The 25,154-nt window shown below is 35.6% G+C and overlaps 1 pseudogene; it reads left to right on the plus strand.

Annotated features, from left to right (window-relative positions):
- Positions 1 to 5,230: 5,230 nt before the first annotated feature.
- LOC120197275 lies at positions 5,231 to 10,502 on the plus strand (annotated as a pseudogene).
- Positions 10,503 to 25,154: the final 14,652 nt, after the last annotated feature.

The raw sequence follows: 25,154 nt of genomic DNA on the forward strand, positions 1-25,154 counted from the left end.
AGGCCTTTCAACTAATGTCCATACTTTACTTCTCTCAAATTGATTTAATTCTTCTTGCATAGCCTAATCCAATGTTCATCTTTTAATGTTTCTTTGATGTTCTTAGGCTCTATGCATGAAATAAATGCAACATAATTACAGATATTTCTAAGAGAAGATCGAGTAGTTACCCCTTTTGATGGATCACCTATAATTTCACCATCCTTGACATAGTTGTACTCTCTTGGAAAAGATACTTCCCTTTCTTCAATGGTTGGATTCTCGGGGGATCATGAGTTTCCTCATCTTTTGTTTCTTCCTTTGATGATGATTCTCCAACGTCATGTCTAACGTCATTTGCTTGTACATACCTACATCATCATTAACAGAAGAATCCTTCCTCGGAAGGGGATTATCATCGAAAACAACATGTATAGACTCTTCTACAACTAACGTTCTTTTATTAAATACACGATAAGCTTTAGAATTTAAGGAATAACCCAGAAAAATTCCTTCATCACTTTTAGCATCAAATTTACCAAGATTTTCTTTACCGTTGTTTAAAACAAAACATTTACATCCAAAAGGATGAAAATAGCTAATGTTAGGCTTTTTATTTTGAGATTTCATATGGAGTTTTCTTTAAAATTGGCCTAATCATTACTCGATTTACAACATAACAAGCGGTATTTGTGGCTTCCGCCCAAAAATATTTTGGCAAATTATTTCGCAAAGCATGGTTCTAGCCATTTCTTCTAAAGTTCGATTTTTCCTTTCAACAACTCCATTTTGTTGAGGGTTCTAGGTGCTGAAAAATTGTGGCTAATACCATTAGAATTACAAAACTCAATAAATCCAAGATTTTCAAATTCAGTTCCATGATCACTTCTAACACTAGTGATAGAGTATCCTTTTTCATTTTGGATTATTTTTGAAAATGTGATGAAATTTTCTAATGCTTCATCTTTAGTACTTAAGAATAGAACCCAAGTATCTAGAATAGTCATCTACCAAGACAAATGCATATTGTTTCCTCCCAAGCTAGTAGTTCTAGTTGGCCCAAAAAGATCTAAATGGATCAATTGTAATACTCTACTAGTTGATACATCATTAATAGATTTAAAAGAAACTCGTTTTTGTTTTCCTTTAGCACAAGCATCACAGATTTTATCATTATCAAATTTAAGCTTAGGCAACCCTCTTACTAAGTCTCCTTGAATTAACCATTGCAAAACACTCATACTAGCATGACCCAGTCTCCTATGCCATAACCAACTATCATGCTCATCCTTAGCAACTAGGCATAAATTAGTCATATCAATAGAATCTAAATGCACCATGTAAATGTTTCCTATTCTATGACCAACAAGCATAATCCGATTAGATGCAATGTCAATGACTTTACAACCATTAATTTCAAATAAGACATTGAATCCTTTATCGCATAATTGACTAATACTCAATAGATTATGCTTTAATCCATTCACATATAAAACATTCTTAATTTGTATGGAAGAGGTATTACCTATTGTACCAATACCTTCAATGTAACCTTTTGAATTGTCTCCAAAAGTCACTTCTCCTCCATTTTTGGCGTTAAGCTCAATGAACCGGCTTTTGTCTCCGGTCATGTGTCTTGAGCATCCACTATCAAGGTACCATGAATTTGAATTTGTTTCCCATGCCTTGTAGCAATACTCCTTTCCCTACAAACATAGATTAATTTTTGATTTTTGGTACCCAAATTCTTTTGGGTCCATATTCATTAGTTTCCAAAATCCTAGTTCCCTTAGGTATCCATTTTTGTAGGATATCTTTATCTTTAGTAGTAATGAGTCCTTTAGGAACCCATATACTTCTAAATATTTTACCATTTAAGGTTCGTTGAGGATTTCTATGATTGTAGTTTCTAAAATCTTTTCTAACAAAGTTGGATTTTGAATTTTCTCCTTTTTCAAAACGTTTTGTTCCAACTTTATCAAAAGAGATTTTAAGATCATCAATTTTCTTTTGATGATCATCATTGACCTTTGAAAGTAAATTTTGCAAATCTAAATTTTTCTTTTCAAACTCTTCTAGTTTGATTTGCAAATCTTTAATTTTACTTTCAAGATCATTGTTGGTTTTGGATATGAGTTTATTTTCATTTTTCAACTTTGAAACATCATTTTTATATTTTAAAAATAATTTCTCATAATCCGAAGCCAACCCATTATATTCCTCTAATAGCTCATCATAAGATAAATCATCAAAATCAGATGAGTTAGAGGTTACCTTAGAATCTTCCCCGAATGCCATCAAGCACAAGTTTGCTACTTCTTGTTCCTCTTCATCGGAACCTTCTTCATCGCTCCATGTAGCCACATGAGCCTTGTGCTTATTCTTTGATTGACCCTTTTTCTTCAATTGTGGGCAATCATATTTGACATGCCCCGGCTTTTTGCATTCATAGAAAATGATTGGGTCCTTCTCTTTTGGTTCATTTTTGAGGCCTTCGTTTCGTTTGAATTTTCTTCCTTGGTAAGGTCTCATCATTTTTCTGAACCGTTTGGCAAACAATGCCATTTCCTCGTCATCATCATCATCATTAGAATCACTCTCATCTTTTGTGGATTTGATAGCAACTCCAATGTTTTCTTCTTCTCCTTTGGTGTCTCTTCAACTTTATCAAGGTCCACCTCATCTCAAGCATCATCTCATGAGTGAGGAGTGAACCGATAAGTTCTTCAAGAGTTAAGGACGATAGGTCCTTAGACTCGATGATTGCCGTCTTCTTTGATTGCCATGATTTTGGGAGGGAGTAGACTAACTTCCTCACAAGCTTTTCATTTGAGATGATCTCTCCATATGATTTGAGACCATTGACAATCGTTGAAAATCTATCCGTCATAGCTTTGATGTCTTCATTTGGTTTCATCCTGAAATTTTCATAGCTATGCGTTAGAATACTAATTTTTGATTTCTTTACCTCATCTGTACCTTCATGTGTGACTTGAAGTTTGTCCCATATTTCTTGGCGGTTGTACACGATGAAACTCTTCCGTATTCATCTGGTCCAAGAGCACAAAAGATAATATGGATGGCTTTGGAGTTGAGCTGGAACATTTTTGTATCTCCTTCACTCCACAACCTTGGATGAGTGATAGGCTTAATGTATCCTTCTTCTACGGCATTCCATGCTCCCATGTCACTTGCTTGAATGAAGTACATCATTCTATTCTTCCAATAGGCATAGTTAGCTCCATTGAAGAAAGGAGGCTTGTTGACGGGCATCGAATCGAGACCGGAGTCGAAGTTTGAAGTGGAGGCCATTGATGACTTTGTAATCGATGTAACTCTTCCCGGATCGACTCAAGAGGCGATTAAACCTTCAAATGAGTTAGGCTCTGATGCCAATTGTTGAGTTAATCGAATGACGAAATTGGCCAAGAGGGGGGTGAATTGGCAATAAAAATTTTGTGGAAGCTTTTGCAGAAAATTGAAAGCAATTGCACAGCGATTTACAGTGGTTCGACTTTCTCAAACAAAGTCTACGTCCACTACCTTAGCTATCCACACTAAGGATTTTCCAACAAATTCACTAATTTGTTCTTTCTTTTGAGGCCAAAGAGATAACCTTACAATTCCCTCAAGAGTATACCCCAACTCTTGAGAACACTCTTTTCTCAAAGAGAAGATTACAAATTTGCAAACTTACAAGAAAACCTCACAAGGTAAGATGTTTGCACAATTCTAGAACAAAGAAAAGAACACTCAAAGATGAATACAATTGAGCACAAAAGTGTTCTTGAAAGCAAAATGAATATTGAATGAAAATGGGCTTGAAATGCTCAAACTTGAGGTTTGATGCTTTCTCTTTGATTCTCTCTTAATTCTAGTTGCTTGATGTTTCTTGTTATTGATCAATGGCTTCTAAGCTTGCTTAAATACACCTTGGATCACTTCTGAACGTTGGGGATAATTAGAGAAGATATTATAGCCGTTTTAGTGTGAAAACATTTAATAAAACAGCTTGGATCGTGGGGGGAATCGGTTCCCTCTCATAGGGAATCGGTTCCCTAAGTGTAAAATTCAAATATTTCGACCGTTGAACAGGGGGGAATCGGTACCCCCTTGGGGGGAATCGGTTCCCTCCAAGCATTCTGGAAATCTCGGAGCCAAACCATTCAGGGGGGGAATCGGTTCCTCCTATGGGGGGAATCGGTTCCCTCTGAGCAATCTGGAATTTTTGGCTTTGAATTGGTTCGAAATACTTTGTAAAATATTTTGAAATTGTTTTATGATTAAAACTTAATTTTACACTTAAGTAAGGATCAAAAATGATTTTTGAAATATTTGGAGTAATGTTTTGATATTCGAATAGTTATATCGAATATACTTAGAAAATAATTTGGAAAATCTTAAAATCCATTTAACTTAATTTGTTATATCGAAATATTAAAATGTTTCAACAAAATTGTTGATTTTAATGTATATATTTAATAATAATAATAAATTCGGTATTCTAAATGTGAATTTTTAGGGTAAAATACACAAATGGTCCTCCGTCTATAAGGTGTTTTTTAAGTTCCTTGACTGTTAAAAGTTATAAAATGATCGTTCATCTATTCATATGTTCAAAACTCATCATTTTCAGTTAAAAATCGATGGTCGTCTAAGATGAACGTTAACCTCTTGACTGTGATATGATAAAATCTGATCCCATAATCATTTTAGCTATATTTTGTGGATCAAATCTCTGCTTATATTATACTGTCGAGCCAGTGCTTAAAATATTATACTAACGAGTTAGTGTTTGAAAGCAACGATAGTGCCAGTATAGATCATTAAAATATGATTTTATCATATCTCAGTCAGCGAGTTAACGTCTAGCTCATACATGCATTAGTTTTTTAACGGAAAATGATGATTTTAGAACATATGAATAGTCGAACATTCATTTTATAACTTTTAATAGTCGATGGACTCAACAAAACATCATTTTATAATTGAGGGACCATTTTGTAACTTTTAATAGTCAAGAGCCTTAACAAAGCAATACCCTATATAATTGGGGACCATTTGTATACTTTACCCTTTTTAATTGTAAATTTTAATGTGCAAGATCATATAAATTTAGTTATTTTTATTAATTTTATTAGTTTTCTAATATTTTTAGCAACTCTCAATAATTGTAATTGATAAACATGAAATGGAAAATGAATGATAATTAGTCTTCATCCTTCCTATTTTCACCTTGGCTTTCTCTTCTTAAGTTCTTAGTCCTCCTCTCCCGTGCAAGCGAGAAGAAAGAAAAACAACTTCAAAAACCCAACATTTTTCTGGGAAAATCAGATTGGATTCATACTTTATCCGAGAGAGAGAAAACAAAAGTGAAAGATCCTTTTCCCTGACGAGGATTAAGCTTTTATTTGAAATCAAAGCTTTGGGTTTCTTAATGCTTGCTCTGTTTCACTGATCAATCATTTTCTTTGAGTTTTGAGACTTGAATATATAGCCCAAGGAAAGCCATTGTTTGATTCCATTTCTGGGTTTTAACGGAGATTCATGATCTGGAAAACTCTTATTTGACTTTTCTTTTAATATCATCAAGACTGGAGAGTTTGAAAATTAAAATCTCGAATTGTTTCATTGTTGAGAATTAGCTGAAAATCTAATTGGCAAAGTGTCGATAGACGTGAATTACATTTCCGGGAATTTGATTGTTTTTTTCTTGTTGGAGATATGACGCTAGAGACTTCTCCAGGGAGTTCAGGGTATCTGGATTTGTTTCCAGAGAGAAGAATGTCATATTTCAGTAATCCTTATGTTCTTGGACTTACTGTGATTGCTGGAATTGGTGGCTTGCTCTTTGGCTATGACACAGGTATATTAGATCCCTTTGTATTCTTCCTGCAACTTTTTTTTTTGTTCTTCATGAAATTTACTGTTTAGTCTACTTCATCTGATGAAAAATATTTAATGTTTCAGTACTAGAAAGGTGAAACCAAGTTTTGTTTTTTTAAATGTCTGGTTCATCTAATGACAGATTTTTATGTTTTAGTTGATGAAACTGAGTTTTTCTTTTTTTTACAACATCAGAATTGGACTGATCTAGGCTTTGATAAAACAAATTTTTGGTCTTAAATTTGAAACTTGAAGAAAGACTTACTCTAAACATGATTACATAATTGATTTTCATTTAATTGCTCAATTCAAATGAGTTTTTGTAAGTTAAAAATCCCTAAAACTGTTAATTTAGCTCAAGGCTTCTGCATTATGTTATCTGGAGTTTTTTTTTTTAAAGCAATATCAGAAATTCAACTTAACAAAACAGGAACATACAATTGTCTTCATTTCTTCCTCTATTCTATTTTCTAAATTTCTTTTACATATCTTCTTCTGTTCATTTGGAAATGGTAATAATTGCAGGTGTAATATCAGGGGCCCTTCTTTACATAAAAGATGACTTTCAGATTGTCAATCAGAGTAGTTTCCTGCAGGTATTAACCGCTTTTAAAGGTGTTCTGAAATGCTAAACTTACTTCAGTCATTAAAAAAGTGGAATCAAAGATAATCTTCCTTTTTGTGTGTGTGTGTGCGGGGTGTGGGGGGGGGGTGATTGAATGGGAGAGGAAGAAATTATGAGAGCTGTGAGCAGATGCCCATGGGCAACATTGTTGGATCTTGTGTGTTGTGCTACTCAAACTCTTCACTTTTCTTGAAGTACCCATGTTCTGGACAAGTGTATTGGGAATATTATCCTCCAAGGATCCTCGTAATACATGGAACTATTGGAAAAAATTGTAACATACCCATGTTGCAGTTACACTCGAGTCTGAGTAACATAGCTTGTGTCTGCATGCAGCTGCTACCTTTTAGTTCATGGGGTAGGCGATCCTAATCCCTGAAAAAATGGGTGAATTTAGTGTTTGCAAAAGAACCAGAAGGAGAGCAACTGGGGGATTTTAGAGGGCTTATAGTTGATCAGGATCTCATGTGCACATGCAGCTGCAAGCTTTTAGTTGATCAGGATAGGCGATTCTAATCCTGGAAAAAAAAAAAACCTTTTGTTTGTAAAAGGTGCAGAAGGGGAGTAATTGGGGCATTGGAAGGGCTTTTAGATCCCATTGCCTCTAAACTCGATAGCTGGTGTGTACATGCAGTTTCTAGCTTATAGTTGATTGGGATAGGCAATCCTAATCCCTGATAAAAATAGGCAAAAGGTGCAGAAGGGGAGCAATTGGGTGATTTCGAGGGTTTATAGTTCCACTGGCCCTTAAACTTGGTATCTTATATAACTCTAAGTGTCAATTAACATGCAAATAATTTGTTAATTTTGAATCTTTCCTTGTTTGGAATTATCCTTATGCTTTTATCTGGCAGGAAACTATTGTCAGCATGGCCTTGGTAGGTGCAAAGATTGGAGCTGCATCTGGAGGTTGGATTAACGATGCTTATGGGCGTAAGAAGGCTACACTTCTTGCCGATGTTGTCTTTACAGCTGGAGCAATTGTCATGGCCGCTGCACCTGATCCATATGTGCTGATATTGGGACGATTTTTAGTTGGCCTAGGTGTGGATATAGCATCTGTGACTGCTCCTGTATACATTGCCGAAGCATCACCCTCAGAAGTAAGGGGTGGGTTAGTCGGCACAAATGTGCTCATGTTAACTGGTGGACAGTTTCTTTCCTACCTTGTAAATTTTGCTTTTACAGAGGTCAGTTTTTCCTTTTACCCTGCCATTTGGTTTTTCTTCTGGAACCAATATTCATATATATAAGCATTATGTGTGACATTTATGATATACTTAAATGTTAATATGTTCTACATTTATGAAAAATATATATTTTATAAACAGTAGGATTTCCCCTTTTTTTCTTTTAGAAAAATGATTTTCTCTCGGTGCAAAATGAAAATAATACCCCATTTACCTTGCTTGGACACGTTTGCTTGCTTTAGAAGTTCATTATTCACAAGGATGGTAGTGAAAAAAGCTAATTAATGGTTCAATTAACAAGCTATAGCCAAATAACCGGTAAATGGACATCTGTAGATGCTGATCTTGATGTGATGGTTCAAATGGTATAGATAGCGATATTCATTTGTCTTATCATGATAGGATTCAAGGTTGGAGAGGAAGGTCTTCATATATTTAACCTGAAGATAGAATGTCAAATGTGCATGTTAAATTACCGGTTAATAAATCTTTGATGACTCAGCATTTTAGTATATTATTAGTGTGTTGTGTGTTGTTAGTGAGTTGGATAAATACTTGAGTAGGTAACCCTCAAATTGTGTTCTAAGTAGTTCCATTTCTATGCGGTAATTGTTTATTTGCTTGGAAAAGTAGGATAATTTTGTTCTATTTATGCTCATTAATTATTCTGCTGGAGTGAGGGTTTTCAGTTTTGCAGTTTCAGAGACACTGTATCCCAGATATTATACAGGGTTTGCATATAATTGATCTTGGACATAAACGTCAGTGACGGAACTCACACGTTCTTTTCTGCTAGTTTAGGTTATGCATGTGCAGCTATATTTTCAGCATGTTGAATTTCACCTAGTAAACTAAAAATTCTTCATGGCACTTGGTTCTCAACTGTGATGCAATGTTCTGTAAATACGTTCCATGTTCTGTGAAATGTGTGCTGATGAACTGAAAATAGGAAGTTAAAAGTTTATTCTGGAGCTTTGTTATCCTCTTTCTGAATCCGTTTATATGCTAATTGTCCACTCATAGCTTAGGGCTTCTAGTTTGATTTCGTAATACAGTTTCAATTTCAAGGCTATTGGGGATAAGCTTATTGTGTTTCCTGCCCATAGAGACCTGTGGTTTTATAAAACAAATTAAGAGAGGATCATTTGATTCTGTTAGCATAACTAGTAGAAATCGTATCCATTTAAACCAGTGGCTTTATAGAACAAATTTAAGCATTTCAAGAGAAATATATGCATGATTCTGTTAGCATAACTAGGTGCAATCATATCCATTTCTGTAAGCATTGTAAGAGAAATAAGCATATGATTCTGTTAGCATAGCTAGTTGAAATCATATCCGTTTAATCTGGATATATGAGTTTTGAGGTCTTTATGTTCTTAGAGGTGAGAGAAGCATATGAATGGGTTTGGACTTAGTTTTCTTAACTGGCCTTTATGCATTATAGGACTTCATGCAGTCCAAAATGTTTTTGTTACCTCTACTAGCTGTCTAATTCATTGTTGCACATACAGGTTCCAGGAACTTGGAGATGGATGCTTGGAGTTTCAGGCATACCTGCTGTCATCCGGTTCGGCCTTATGCTGTGTTTGCCCGAGTCTCCGCAATGGCTTTTCATGAAGGTACACCTATTACTTTTGAGGAAATTTGTAGATCCCACATATTCTTTTAACGAACCATCTCGTCATATTGTACAAAACGAGAAAGATAAAGCCATAGCCGTGATTTCTAAAATTTATGACATTGCTCGATTAGAGGATGAAGTGGATCACCTTACTGCTGCAGAAGAAGAAGAGCGTCAAAGAAAGAAAACCGTCAGATACTGGATGTTTTTAGAACAAAGAAATTAGACTCGCCTTTCTGGCCGGGGCAGGACTTCAGGTAGGAACTCTAACATCGACATCCCTTTGGAATGTCTTGCCCATCAGAATTACATTTTCTTTATATTATATATATATATATATATATATATATATATTGAAAATGAACTGGTAAATCGCATCATTTTTTAGACGTCACTTTGTCTAATTCCAGATGCACTTAACATGACTCTTGACCTTTTTTACTCGAGGTCTTCAGATACGTGATTACAACTCTCATAACTATTTTTTTGACATAGAAATCGTGATTATATGTAGGCTTTTCAGCAGTTCTGTGGCATCAATACCATGATGTAATATAGTCCGACAATTGTCCAGATGGCTGGCTTCAGTTCCAATCAGCTCGCTCTTCTGCTGTCACTCGTTGTCGCTGCCATGAATGCTGCAGGAACTGTTGTGGGAATTTACCTTATCGATCATTTCGGAAGGAAAAAATAAGCTCTTTCGAGCTTATCTGGTGTCATTGTGTCCCTTGTCATCCTTGTCGGGGCTTTCTTTGCCGAGACACCTGGTTCTTCTAATGGAATTTATGGATGGCTGGCAGTGATTGGATTAGCTCTTTACATTGCATTCTTCGCACCAGGAATGGGACCTGTTCCATGGACTGTGAACTCTGAGATATACCCAGAGCAATACCCAGGGATATGCGGGGACATGTCGGCTACTGTTAATTGGATTTCGAACTTGATTGTGGCCCAGACATTTCTTACAATTGCTGAAGCCGTAGGAACCGGTGTTACTTTCTTGATCCTAGCTGGCATAGCGTTGGTGGCAGTTGTTTTTGTGACAGTGTACGTGCCAGAGACCAAGGGATTGACGTTCGTTGAAGTGGAACAAATATGGAAAGAAAGGGCTTACGGCAGCGGTTATAACACGCAGAGCCTTCTCGAGCAAGGAAACCAATCCTCCTAGTTGTCCAGAAGGCTTTTCATCTTTCTACACAAATGTTGAAAGGTATGTTAAAACATTTAGATGGTGTACTGAATTTTGCCTTGTATGTATGTTGTATCATTGCGAATGGGACGCCTTTTACGTCGTCCTGAACTTGAGCCATGATCCTTGTATATGTGCTTAGCTTGTGTTGGAAGTAAAAGTGGATGCAGGCTGCAATAAATATGGATGTAGCTGGTTTGGTTTGTTCAATATTTAACAAAAAATATTTAGCAAAAGGATTGAACAAAACTCAACAGCAACAAACAGCTAATGATTCAAATAGCTAATGATTATTTCCGTAATTGATAAAAATTATCGTCTTTACAATAACCTGGTTGGAAACCAACTTCTGGAAGTAGTTGGATTGCAAAGGATGAGGGGAGGAAACTTGTTCCGGAAGTTAGTGCGGAGGCAGTCAAAGCTTTTGCAACCAGAGTATCTGCATTTTTCAACAATGGGAGAATGTAGAGTATGCCCAAAGATCAATTATATGATTGTAATAAGAGAAAATAACTTAAGTGACCAAAAATACCTTATAATATACGATTTTAACCAACTTCTTTTGGATTTGCCAAAATGACCAACCAAATCGCAATGCGATCGATAATTCGCAACGCAATCTCCGGTATCGCAAATCAATTTCCAAATTCGCAACGTGAACTTCGACTATCGCATTGCGATTTACATATTCGCATTGCGATAGTCCAAATTCGTTGCGATAGTCGAAGTTCGCGTTGCGATTTATTCCAAATTCGTTGCGATAGTCTAAAATCACAACGACTGGTGATATTGCATTTGTTTCTTAAGAATTTTTTCTAAAAAGATAGTATTCGCGCAGACGTGTCGAAGACACGTATTACCACGACCACGAGACGGGGCGGCGGCGCGCGAGAATCCCCCTTATTCTCTATCACTCAACAAGGAAGTGGGAAAGCCAAGCCTTAAATACCATTTTCAATAGTGTTTCCAATACTATGTGGGATTGAGCACTACCAACACTTGTTTCTAATACTATGTGATTATTCAGGAAACAATTAACAATCATGCACCTTAAAACAACTGAATTAGCAACCAATTGCATTAGTATTATACGATTAAATGTGTCATAATTAAAAGTCAATCTATAATCAATCGCGATTATTGCAATTTTAAGCAAAACATTCAAAAAAATTGCATCACTCGCGAGAATAAAAAAAAGAGAAAATAACCTCAGTGACCAAAAATGTCTTATAATATACGATTTTAACCAACTTTTTTTGGATTTGCCAAAATGACCAACTAAATCGCAATGCGATCGATAATTCGCAACGCGATCTCCGGTATCGCAAATCAGTTTCCAGATTCGCAACGCGATTCTGACTATCGTATTGCGATTTCCCAAATTCGCGTTGCGATTTTCCTAATTCGCAACGCGAATACGTAAATCGCAACGCGAATACATATTCGCATTGCGATTTACGTAATCGCATTGCGAATCTGTAAATCGCAACGAGATTCTGACTATAGCAATACTGAATTTCAAATTCGCAACTCGATTTCTGAATTCGCAACAGGTTTTAATTTCGCAACACAAATATTTTGGGTATATAACTACGCAGCAGCAGCAACTCATAACCTAAATCACTAAATCGCAACTCATTCCATCTCCATCTATCACTCTCTCCGGCGACATCCGTTCCTATATCCAACGACATCCTTCCCCATCCGGCAACAGGTTTTAGTTTCGCAGCTCGTTTGTTTAGTAAATTAATTTACAATAATGAAATCATCTAATGTTGATCATGTTTAGATAGATTTGTGTTTTGGAGGGTCATGGGAGAATGTTCATGGTGTTTTACAATATATGCCTTTACTCATGAATCTTCAACTAAAATTGTCATTAAAAAAGTTAACTTATGAAACTCTAATGTTACGTGTTGCAAATAAATTGAATTTAGAGCCCCTAAGTGGATTTAAGCTATCTTATCAGAGAAATGGTAAAGTTTATTTGTTAACCGACAATGAAGATGTTGAACGATTCATTGCTTACATTAGTGTTTCAAGTGATGATGTTACATTGTATGTTGTTAAACCTAGAAGTAGTGAAGTTGGGTCAGTAGCGGGTAGTAATCAACTAAGTTTTTCAACCCCAGTTTATGGTGCTCAAAATTTAATGGTTCCACCACAATTTCATCACCAAGCAAATATTGTTTCACCACATTTCCAATACCAAACACAATCTCAAAACCCACAACCTTTCCCTAATCCAAATCCCAATCAACTTTCAGCACCAAATTCCGGTTTTTGTATTGACCAGTTAGACGATGATGAGCCAACAGAAAAAATTGTGAGTACTAGTCAGTATTCGAAATTTGATCTTGGTCAATACCCGGACTTTGATCTTGGTCAATACTCGGATTTTGATGATTTTTCAGAAGAAGAAACAGACCCTGCGTGTAATGATTTTGATATTGGTCAATACCTGAATTTTTGATGATGAAACAGCCGCTGCCGAGGAAGATGTTGTTGATGATAATGAGGAGGAAGTTACGACTGTGAATGAACATGTTGAACATCCATTCTGTAATTCATATAACCCTGAAGAAGAAAAAAAAGAAGAAGAAATCCCCGAAGAAAAGTCCCCGAAGAAAATGCCACGGGAGTATAACTGGAATATGCCAGAATTACTTCAGATACCGGAAGAAGAGTTGGTAAAGATAGCAGTTGATTGTTACACAAAAAATTATTCGTATCAAGAAAGATGATTGTTTTGATACAAAGGAAGACTTGAAGATAGCTTTGTATACGAAATGTGTGGAAGATTGCTATCAACTAAAAGTTAACAAATCAAGCAAAAATTGTTTCGAAACAAGGTGTATGATTGACAAAAACTGTACATGGTGTATGATTGCAAAGAGGATAAAAGATTGCGAAATGTTTCAAGTTAGGACTTTTATTGATAAACATACATGTTCAAGAACCCAAGTTTTTCCTCACCATAAACAGGCAAACAAAAAGGTGTTGGGTGGTTTTCTGGCTGAGTTAATGTTTTTGAATGGTAGGGTATATCGGGGACATGAAATTATGACTGACATGAATGCTCGGTTCAAGATTAGTATCTCATATTCTCAAGCTTGGAGAGCCAAATGTTATGCCTTGGAATTGTTGAGGGGGTCACCAGAAGCATCGTTTGCCCAACTGTCGGCTTATTGTCACAATTTAAAGCTGAAAAATCCTGGGTCGGTAACTCATATCAAAACAGATAGAGATAGACGCTTTGAGTTGCTGTTTATCGCCATTGGTACTGCGGTTAGTAAATCATTATAATTTTGTTGACTCATTTTTTGTTAGTTACATGCATTTCACATTTAAATGATTATATTTCTTGTGTATATGATTTTGTAGATTCGTTCGTTTATTAATTGCATGCGCCCAGTTATTATAGTTGATGGAGCACATTTGAAAGGTCGATACATTGGAGTAAACTTATTAGCAGTAGCCATGGATGCTAACAATGGGATACTGCCAATAGCTTACGGGGTTGGCAAATCTGAAACCTCTGATTCATGGACATGGTTTATGGGGCATCTTAGGGATTGTATAGGTTCTATTAGCAATCTGACAATCATATCCGATAGGGCAAACTCAATTGACAACGCTGTTAGAAGATGTTTCCCAGATGCTTTTCATGGACTTTGTGGTGTTCATTTGTATAGAAATCTAAAATAAAGGTCTGCTGGTATAAAAAATCACAAATGGACATACTGGAAGGCTGTAAAAGCTTATCGGGAAGTGGATTTTAATAAGCATATAAACTGTTTAAGACGTGTTTTGCCTCAGTGTGCTCAAACACTAGAAGATGTTGGGTTTGAAATATGGTCAAGAGTACATCAACTTGGAGCAAGATATGGTTTCATGACGTCTAATAGTGCAGAATCAATTAACGCTCTAAGTCGTCATTCCCGTAAATTACCCATTACTATGTTAATGGAGTTTTTTCGAGCCTCCATTCAACAGTGGTACTACAAGAAAAAGAAACCATGTAGGTATTATTTCTTTAAATTCGTAACTTACCATATATTTTACTAAGTATTATTTATTTAAATTTACAGGAACATTGGAACATCGTGTTACACCATGGACAGAAAAAAAAATAACGAAACGTGTTGTGAAGTCAACGTCATGGAGAGTTGAACCATTTTCAAACACTTTGTTTGAAGTACTGGATAATAACTTAAATGGGCTTGTCGATCTAAATGCAAAGACGTGTAGTTGTATGAAATGGCAAACATCTGTTTATCCGTGTGGCCATGTTATAAAAGTTTCTCTTCATCTAAACCAAGATGATTCAAGCGCATACGCTATGGATTGCTACACTACAGAAGTATATCGACAGACCTATGGCGAGATTGTCTACCCTATTCCACATCCTTCTGAGTGGGACATACCAGATGACTTACAAACAGTTTTGCCACCAGCCATGGACAGAAGGCTACCTGGCCGACCAAAAAGTCACGATCGTATACCGTCTAAGGGTGAAGAGAAGAAGAGATTGACATGTAGTCGGTGCAAGGAAAGTGGTCATACAAGGTTGACATGTAGATCACCAGTGCCATCACAATCATCTTTTTCTCTACCAAAATATGGATCCTCATCAAAATCCAAAGCTCATATGGTGTCAAGAAAAAGGCAATCAAAATCGCAATCATCTTTAAAATCCCAATCACAACCGGCTTCACCTTTTGGGACTGTTAACTTAGGTGATTTTTAAATGCAAACGTTGTATTATGTGGATTTTATGTGTGAACTTTTAACATTTTCAGTTAGGCATGTATTAGTAACTTGAGTTTGAAAATTGCTATGATATGTTCAGTTGTTATCACTTATTAGGCATTCATTTGACTATCGCAACACGGAAATGACGTTCGCAATTATCTTAATGTCTATCGCAACGCGGAAATTACTATCGCAACGAGAGAATCGCAATGCGAAATGAAAATCGCAACGTGAAAATCGCAACGCGAATATGAATATCGCAACGCGGAAATGACTATCGCAATGCGAAATGAAAATCGCAACGAGAGAATCGCAATGCGAAATGAAAATCGCAACGAGGGAATCGCAAAGCGAAATGAAAATCGCAACGCGAATTTAATTTCGCGTTGCGATTTTGTCGTTACGATTTTCATTTCGCATTGCGATTCTCTCGTTGCGATTTTCATTTCGCATTGCGATAGTCATTTTTGCCTTCAACATAATGCAGATTGAAATCAACAAAATCAACCATTACATTTCAATCAATTAAACAAGCACAAATAAGAATTATGTTCACATCAATTAAACAAATCAACTTTTACAAATCAATTAAAAAATCAAAAAATAAGCAATAATTCTTATTTCCTCATCTACTATTGAATCAACTTTTGCAGCCATACATCATTTTCACGCAGCTCACTTCTGAGATTAACCTGCAGAAACCAAACATTTGCTCAGACAACACTTTCTACACATCTAAAACCTACAAACAGCAAATTATTGAATTCTAGGTACTTAATCAAACATTTTCAAACCAAAAGCCTATAAACTTACCAATTGTTTATGGACATTTTTATAACATGGATGCAGGTAGGCAGCGTCTCGTATATATTGATCTAGCCATATAATGCCGAAACCACAAGCCTACTGCAGCTCTATCTCTATCGGTGGGAGGTAGATACTTTATACTTCTGTGATCAAATGCTTCAACGGCAAGCATACGAGAGGACCAAAATCCCATCTGGCTCCTTCCGTTTGTTGTGGTGCGGTCTCGTCTCCGCTAACTATAATATTGAGCTTCTTTGGCTTCTTGTTTCCAGAACGAGTCCAATAATTTATCGCATCCAAGAATTTAGCCAAATGAGAGCTCCATCCCTTAATAATATCTCTTAAATCAGCCAATGATATGTAATTTATCATGCTGTCATATACTATTGCCTTAAGGGATGGGAGCTGAAGCTCGACGAGAAGCCAATGTTTACGTTCCAAAATAGGGATAAACACCTGCAATCTTAAGTAATAATTCATTCATTTGCGCACTTATTTATGAATACCTTTAAACTCAATCTAAAATAAATACTAACCTTATCGACCTCCCACCATGCAGGATAAAGTTTAGCTTGTCCATTGCCCAACGCAAATGATTCATCTCGTTGATTCTTCAAGTGAACGACGTTAAAAGACGTCGACATAATTGTATATCGTGTATTTCTTTTATTTTTCTTAAGTTTCCTAATTATTAGAAGACGTGACACCCACGCATCAATATGCTGTTTTACAAAAAAAACATATATTAGTGACTTATATAAATTTAAAAAAAAATAATCAAATTGAAATATAAGAAAAATATAAGACTTACCCGTCCATCGAAATAGCCATTGTCTTCGACCCCTAATAATACGCCCCACCAAGACCGATCAAGCAACAAATAGATATCATCGTTGAGCTTGCATATGTCAGTGAAACACCTCTGGCTCCGCTCATGTAGATAAAAATCAATTGCGGTCTTAGCCCAAAGGGTGTTATCCATAATTGTGTCCGGTAGTTGTCTCCTCTCCACTTCAGATACCGGAATGGTACTGGCCGGTAACTCATACGAGAGCCAACTCTCATCCATCATGCCGGCACGTCAGAGGGTTTCTCAAGAATCTTACATATGACGCCATGTGAATCGGGCTCTTGAATGGTGGGAGAGACCTCTTCAACGATGACAGTGGCCTCTTGAACGGTGGGAGGGGACTCTTGAGGAATGATAGGGGCCTCTTCAACGATAGGAGTGGACTCTTGAGGGATGACAGGCGAGTCGAGCTTCTTCTTGCGGTGTCTTCGCACTATTGGGGTGTACGGAGACTTAATAGCACGTGCACGCCGTCTGATACGTGAACCCCGTCGTGCAAGAAAAACCCGACGTAAAGCATCCACCTTATCAGGCCACTAAATAATTAAATACAAAAATCAGTAAATAAACAGACATGATATTTAAATAGTGAAAACAAAGACAAATATGTTTCAAACTTGCATTGTATTCACCCAAGTCATTATTCTATCATAGTTCACAAAATGCATCAGATAACAAAGACAAATATGTTTCAAACTTGCAACACTGTCAAGTTAGTATTTGTCTTTGTCTATTGGTTGAAGTAATGCAATTCATTCAAGTTTCAATTTGCAGAAGAAGAATAGTTTCTTGAACTTAAAATCGCAACGTGAAAAATGACTATCGCAACGCGAAACGAATCGCAACGAGAGAATCGCAACGCAACCGAACAAATTTACTTTCAACCAAAAGACAAAACAAAGACAAATACTAACTTCACAGTGTTAAAGAATGCACAGTTTAGCAGAATTGGCAGCAACCGAATAAATTTACTTCAACCAAAAGACAAAACAAAAGACAAATACTAACTTCACAGTGTTAAAGAATAAACAGTTTAGCAGTATTGGCAGCAACCGAATAAATTTACTAAGCAATCTAAGTGAAATGGTTAATCTAAGTGAAATTACGAGTAAATTTATCATCAAGTTAAATATGGAAAATCTTAAACTTACCTCGTTGCGTAGAGTATGAACCTCATTCTGTAACTATACTACCATCTCACGTAGAGCGGCAACCTCACCACGTAAAGTAGACACCTCCACACGCCATGCACCATCGTTATCGCGTAGAGTACCAATCTCCTCACGCAAGGTATTGACCTCATCACGTAACTCCCTTGACTCATCCCGTGGAGGTGGAGGTGGAGAATAGGGAGATAGAAGTCGTGGCATCTTTGCTGGTCGCCTATCATGAGGTGATGGTGGAGAAGAGGCTCGATGATGTGACGGGATAGGTGATGGCTCTCGTTGTAGAGGTGTATAGTCGGGTCGATCATGTGATGGCTCTGGGTGAGGTGATGGCTCTCGAAGTGGAGGAAGTGGAGGCTGCTCATCATTCGTGCCATCAAAAAAACGCTGACTAGCTTGCCACCAATCAGTGGCAAGCTCAGCCTCTGTGGGTGTCAGTCTCTGTAATTGAGTGTTGGCCTCCTAAAAATATAAAAACTCAAACAAAGTTAAACGTCTACTATTAATAACTTGTTTATATATGATAGTATTTGTGTTAACTTACATTATTATTGTCGCATATGGTATTAAGTTTCCCAATCCAACAGACGTTTTCTCTTCCAGGAAAGCCCTAGGAATATCATTTGAAGTTTTTAATGCATATGTTTGCATGCTGGGGAAAGCCTCGAATATCCAAATCTACAACAATATATAACAAACATTAGTAATTGTTAAATAATTAATTATAATTTTGAAAACATTATATAGAAATTCTTACCTTAAAGGCCCAAACAAAGCCTGACAAAGTGTATTTCGACCCATCGCCACGCAAACTTTTGCGGTCATCAAAGGAAGACGACAACTTAGTCCAGGTAGTTTTCCATATATACGAACCCCATGGAAACAGATTCCATGCATTTAGGTCCTCTACCAATAATATTAGCTCCTGAGGAATAGGTTATCTGGTCTCTCTGCCTAAAAAGCCGGCATACAAAAGTACTAGAAGGCATACTCGGACAACATCGACGTCATTCATCCGAGTAAAACCATCTTTCTTATTAAACAATTTCTTCAGGTCGTCGACGTGTAAGTTCGGCTTCTCTATGACTCATCAGGAAAAAACCCGGGATAACCATGATGGGCGGGTGATATGACGAGTGTACATCATCGTGTCCGAATCGTAGACCAGTGATTAAGCAGAACTCCTTCCGCCCAAAACAAGTATACGCCGGTGGAAAATGAAACCATATCTCTTCCTCACCACGTTGTATACTGTCGGGTAGATCGCTAGTCATGGTCTGAAGCCACAAATAGGTCAAATTAGCATCTCCACCCGGATGATGTACTCTCATCCATGGCCCGAAGCAGGTTTCCTCAAACAGTTTTCTTTGTGCATGTGAAAGCTTCAAAAGAGTTTTTGTGCAGTGAAAGCTTCGAAGAAATTGTAGTGGCTAGGCTAACTTTATTCCTTAATGTCAATGAAGCCGAAAAAATTTCTACAAAAACAATAAACATACCAAGTTAGATATACCAAAAACTACACTGTGAAGATATACCAAAAACAATAAACATAAAGAGTAGTAGTTTATTCTTGAAACTAAAATTTGCAACAATGTTTTGTCTTTTGGTTGAAATGAAAATCGTAACGAGAGAATGACTATCGCAACGCGGAAATGAAAATCGCAACGCGAAATTAAAATCGCAACGCGAAATGAAAATCGCAATGCGATTTTGGTTTCGCGTTGCGATTTTCATTTCTCTCGTTGCGATCATTTTCGTGTTGCGATTTTCATTTTCATGTTGCGATTTTAAGTTTAGAAACTATTCTTCTTCTGCAAATTGAACTTTAATGGATTGCATTACTTCAACCAAAAGACAAATACTAACTTCACAGGGTTAAAGACTAAAGTTTAGCATATTGGCAGCAATCGAATGAATTTAATAAGAAATCTAAGTGAAATGGTTAATCTATATGAAATTACCAGTAAACTTATCATCAATTTCAATATGAAAACCTAAAATAATGCAAATTTTCAAAATAAAAATAATTAAAAAAACTAACCCTCAGAGGTTGATTTTCCATTTCTGAATGATTGTGAGAGATTTCTGACCGTGAATGGTTGTGAGGGATTTCGCCGGAGATGGGGACGGAAATCTTCGAAGATGGGGACGGATTTCGCCGTACAGAGTGAGAGATGGAGATGGGATTGAGTTGTGATTTTAGGTTTTAGGTTATGAGTTGCGATTACGGGATATACTGTGGACGGTTCAGTGTTCCGATAATTAATATTTATGTTTGGAATTTGAAAATAAAATACGCGTAGATATTCTAATGGCGCTTTAAAAATCGCGTTGTGATTTACGGATACGCGTTGCGATTTTACGTATTGTCGTTGCGATTTACGGATACGCATTGCGATTTACGTATTCTCGTTGCGATTTATAGATACGCGTTGCGATTTACGTATTCTCGTTGCAATTTATAGATACGTGTTGCGATTTTACGTATTGTTGTTGCGATTTACGAATACGCGTTGCGATTTTACGGATACTCGTTGCGATAGTCAGAATCGCGTTGCGATTTATATGTTCGCGTTGCGATTTTCATATTCACGTTGCGATTCTGGAAAATCGCAATGCGAATTTGTACTATCGCATTGCGATTATTCATAATCGCGTTGCGATTCTGGGAATTGATTTGTGATTTTGGAGATCGCGTTGCGATTTTTATTTCGCATTGCGATTTTGTTGGTCATTTTGGCAAATCAAAAAAAAGTTGGTTAAAATCGTATATTATAAGGCATTTTTGGTCACTGAGGTTATTTTCTCTAAAAACAATTGATATCGTGCAATTACAATCAATTGAAAATAAATTAGAATTGCATGAAAACTAAATGAACCACAAATACTTTTCATACAAATACTAAAGCCATTAACTATAATTCACAAATAATATCACTATTTAAGGCTCAATCCCACATAGTATTGGGAACAAGTGTTGGTAATGCTCAATCCCACATAGTATTGGAAACACTATTGGGAATGGTATTTAAGGCTGGGCTTTCCCACATCCTTGTTGAGTGATAGAGAACAAGGGGGACTCTAGCGTACCGCCGCCGCCGCCGTCCGTCTCGGGTCGTGGTCGTGGTCGTGGTAATACGTGTCTTCGACACGTCCGCGCGAATACTATCTTTTTAGAGAAAATTCTTAAGAAACAAATGCAATACCACCAGTCGTTGCGATTTTGGACTATTGCAACGCGAACTTCGACTATCGCAACGAACTTGAAATAAATCGCAACGCGAACTTCGACTATCGCAACGAACTTGGAATAAATCGCAACGCGAACTTCGACTATCGCAACGCGAACTTGGTCTATCGCAACGAATTTGGAATAAATCGTAACACGAACTTCGACTATCGCAACGAACTTGGACTATCGCAACGCGAACTTGGACTATCGCAACGAATTTGGAATAAATCGCAACACGAACTTAGACTATCGCAATGAATTTGGAAAATCGCATTGCGATAGTCGAAGTTCGCGTTGCGATAGTCGATGTTCGCGTTGCGAATCTGGAAACTGATTTGTGATACCAGAGATCGCGTTGCGAATTATCGATCGCATTGCGATTTAGTTGGTCATTTTGGCAAATCCAAAAAAAGTTGGTTAAAATCGTATATTATAAGGCATTTTTAGTCACTGAGGTTATTTTCTCTTGTAATAATATATTTATTTACCGATTTTATTGAATAAAGGCATTGCCACTATTATTTTCAGTTATGTGTCTGTGTTTAATATAAACTGAAAGATAATAAAGTCCATATAATAACATTATTAAAAGATTCATAGTCAAGTATTATTATGGGCATGGACAATAATAATATGCTTAAGACTAACATGGTATTGATTGATGACAAGGAGTTGTCATTGACATAAAGATGTCAGAATTGATACATGATTATATTGTTAGAGAACAATGTATTGGATTGACTCATCATGAGCATATGTCTTGGATTATTATGTAACGGTCATAACATTGCTCATGGTGATGACTATATGTATGACCCTCATACTTGAGATCAATGTCATCCCAACATATATTGTTGTATATTTTGATACAATTAAACATGCTCCGTAATTGGTTGCACTATAAAGACTGTTATTGAATATTTTTCGATATACGTAGTGGGGTGTATATGGTTAAGATAGGATTTGTCATTCCTACATAATAGGAAATATATCACATGTCACTTAATTGAGTGAGACTAGAAATGCATGGGCATGCTCGAATAAGTTGATATGTGATCATATTCGTTAATTACAGTCTACTCTAGATATCAAGAAACAATAGATGAGCTATACAAGTGTGCCTATTCTAAGACTTGTGCCTATTCTAGAAATAAAGGATAAAAAATGCAATAAATAAAAGAGTTGATCACGAAGATGATATGTCGAATCATAATTTCTTGTAACTTAGGTGACAATGATATATTGTTAGATGTCACTCATTGTATGTAATATTAGAATTGTTATAATAATTACTACTAACGTTACAAGAACCTACAGGGTCACACCCTAGGATTGAAATGAGCAAAAATGTACAATTTGTTGTATTACTAAAATATATTAGAGTTATGATATGTATATTTGATATACATATGATTTAATTATTCCGAATAGTAAGTAGCATTAAAGTAATTTAGATTACAACTCTTTTAATTGGTATATATAATTCAGAATTAAATAAGTTTTTAAATAAACATTAAAGATTAAATTCAGAGTATAAGTCTTTAATGTATATTTAATTGAATTAATTAAATAATATTTTATTGTTAATTCGAAATAATTTTGAAAACCCTAAGATGTTAGGGTAATGGATATAAAAAGGTGTGTTAGGTCTAGCAGCCATTTTTTTAAAACACACAAACCTTCAACCGTTTTTCTCTCAAAACAGTTTTGGGGAAAACAAATATTGCTCTCAATCGGATGAACTGAGTAGAGGCCAAGACGTGATTTCGTGGAGGCTTACGATTCGAACCGATCTACACCACCAGTATTCACTGCTGTTCTTGTTGTTTTTCAAGGAACCTGCTGTAAGTATTCACATAATTTCCTCCCGATTTCGGTTTTACGTACTTGGATCATTGGTGAGACCGTCGAGTTTTGTTTTCACTATGCTGTGGGGTGCGCCGACGGTCCCAACAACATGATGCATAATCAGCAAATTTAATTAATTTATTTAAAGTTTTTTTACATTAGTATTTAAATCTATGTTTTGTGATCTTTTGTATTATTATCGAACAAATTATGTGAAAAATGAGAATCATAACTTTATTAACAAATCTCTCTCTCAGACCATCATTACCATTGAATACATATCCATGTGTTACATATGAACGGATGTAAAATTTTAAACATAAAAAATTTATTAAAAAATTTACGAAACGAAAATAAATTATCAATAAAAAATATATAAAAATATTTAAAATATAAGAGTTACAAAAATATCACTAGTCAAACCAAAAAAAAGGGTCGCTTAACATACATATGCTTGTTTAGTAATGGGATGAGATCTGAATCTAATGGGTTCCAACCTAATCCGACTCAATCGGGTCATATTTTTTTTCAAAAAAAAAGCTTGGGTTCGAGTCAAATTCTTTAAAGGTTGTGTTCGGGTCGGTTCGAGTTTAGGATAAAAATATTTAACCCAACCCGAGAAAAACATATAAGTTTATCTAAAACTATTTTTTTAATATATGTTGGTGTTTAGTGCAATATTTTTGTAACCAAGTAATAACTATTTTTAAATTTAATACGAGATTGTTTTAAAATTTAGGGTAAACTATGTATTAAGTACCTAAACTATCATTTTTAGTATGTTTTAGTACTTAAACTTTTAATTTTTTTTAAAATCATGCTGAACATTTAGTTTTTATTCCATTTTAGTACCCTAGCGTTAAAAATTTAATAGAACATTTGCGCATGACACTTTTTATGGGTAAATTACATTATTCATCACTTAATTATCTTATCACTCCTATTTTAGTCATTAAAGTTTAAAAAAATTCAATATAACTACTCAACTTTTAAATTGCTCATGTTTTAACCACTCTAATTTATTTTATTAATAATATTTTGTGACATGATATTTTATTATTATTTTATTAATAAATAATTAAAATAAAAAAATTTAAAGTTAGAGTGATTAAATTAGGAGTAATTTGAAATTTAAGTAATTAAATTAAAAAAAATTAAACTTCAATTACCAAATTAGGAGTGAGAAGATAGTTGAGTGATGAATGATGTAATTTACTATAATATCCCAAAATCAGGGCTAGTGACTAAAATGAAAGTTTTAAAACTTTGAGGTCTAATTTTGAAAGATTGAAAAGTGTAAAGACTAAATTGATAAATATTTTATGGAGGATTTAATAGTAAAGTTTGGAAGTAATAAGGGTAAAATGGTCCTTTCAAAAGAAAGATTTTTTTCTTCCCTTTATATAAGAAGTAAACACGTGGAGAGGGGAAGAAAATTAAGAAACTCTGGAGCTTGGGGTTATCTTCTTCCTCTTCTCTTCCCGTGGCTCCATTGGTAAGGCAAGTTGGTCCCAAGTTGGTTAATTCTTTCGTTTTAAAGTTGGTTTTGATTCTTGGAGTGATAGAAAAGATTTAGGAAAGCTTAAGATTGCTTAAAACTCAAAGAATTGTAAGTTATGGATGATTAAATGTAAGAAGTGAATAAGTAAAATTTTGAATAAGGGCATATAAATGAATTTAGAAGTTGGATTTGACTTGTCATATGTGTGAATAAGAAGTTATAAGTGTTAGAACTAAATTTGGATTATATGAAAAATTTAGTAAAATTCTTAGTTTAAAGAATTTGAATGAGATATGGAAGATAATAAGGCGTTGGAATGATAGAAGTTAGTTAAGGTGTTTATAGTTGGGCTTAGTGGCAATAAGGGAGTTAAAAATAGAAGAATTGAGTGAAGAGCTGATGATTTTCGAGTGAAAGAAGCATGTTCTGGGCAAGGGGTACTGACACCCTATGAACAGGTACTGATACCCTAAGACCATTTTAGATGAACATCTTCATGAGG

The sequence above is a fragment of the Hibiscus syriacus genome, unplaced genomic scaffold (assembly GCF_006381635.1).
Source record: "Hibiscus syriacus cultivar Baekdansim isolate YM2019G1 unplaced genomic scaffold, ASM638163v2 tig00004777_pilon, whole genome shotgun sequence".
Classification (NCBI taxonomy): Eukaryota; Viridiplantae; Streptophyta; class Magnoliopsida; order Malvales; family Malvaceae; genus Hibiscus; species Hibiscus syriacus.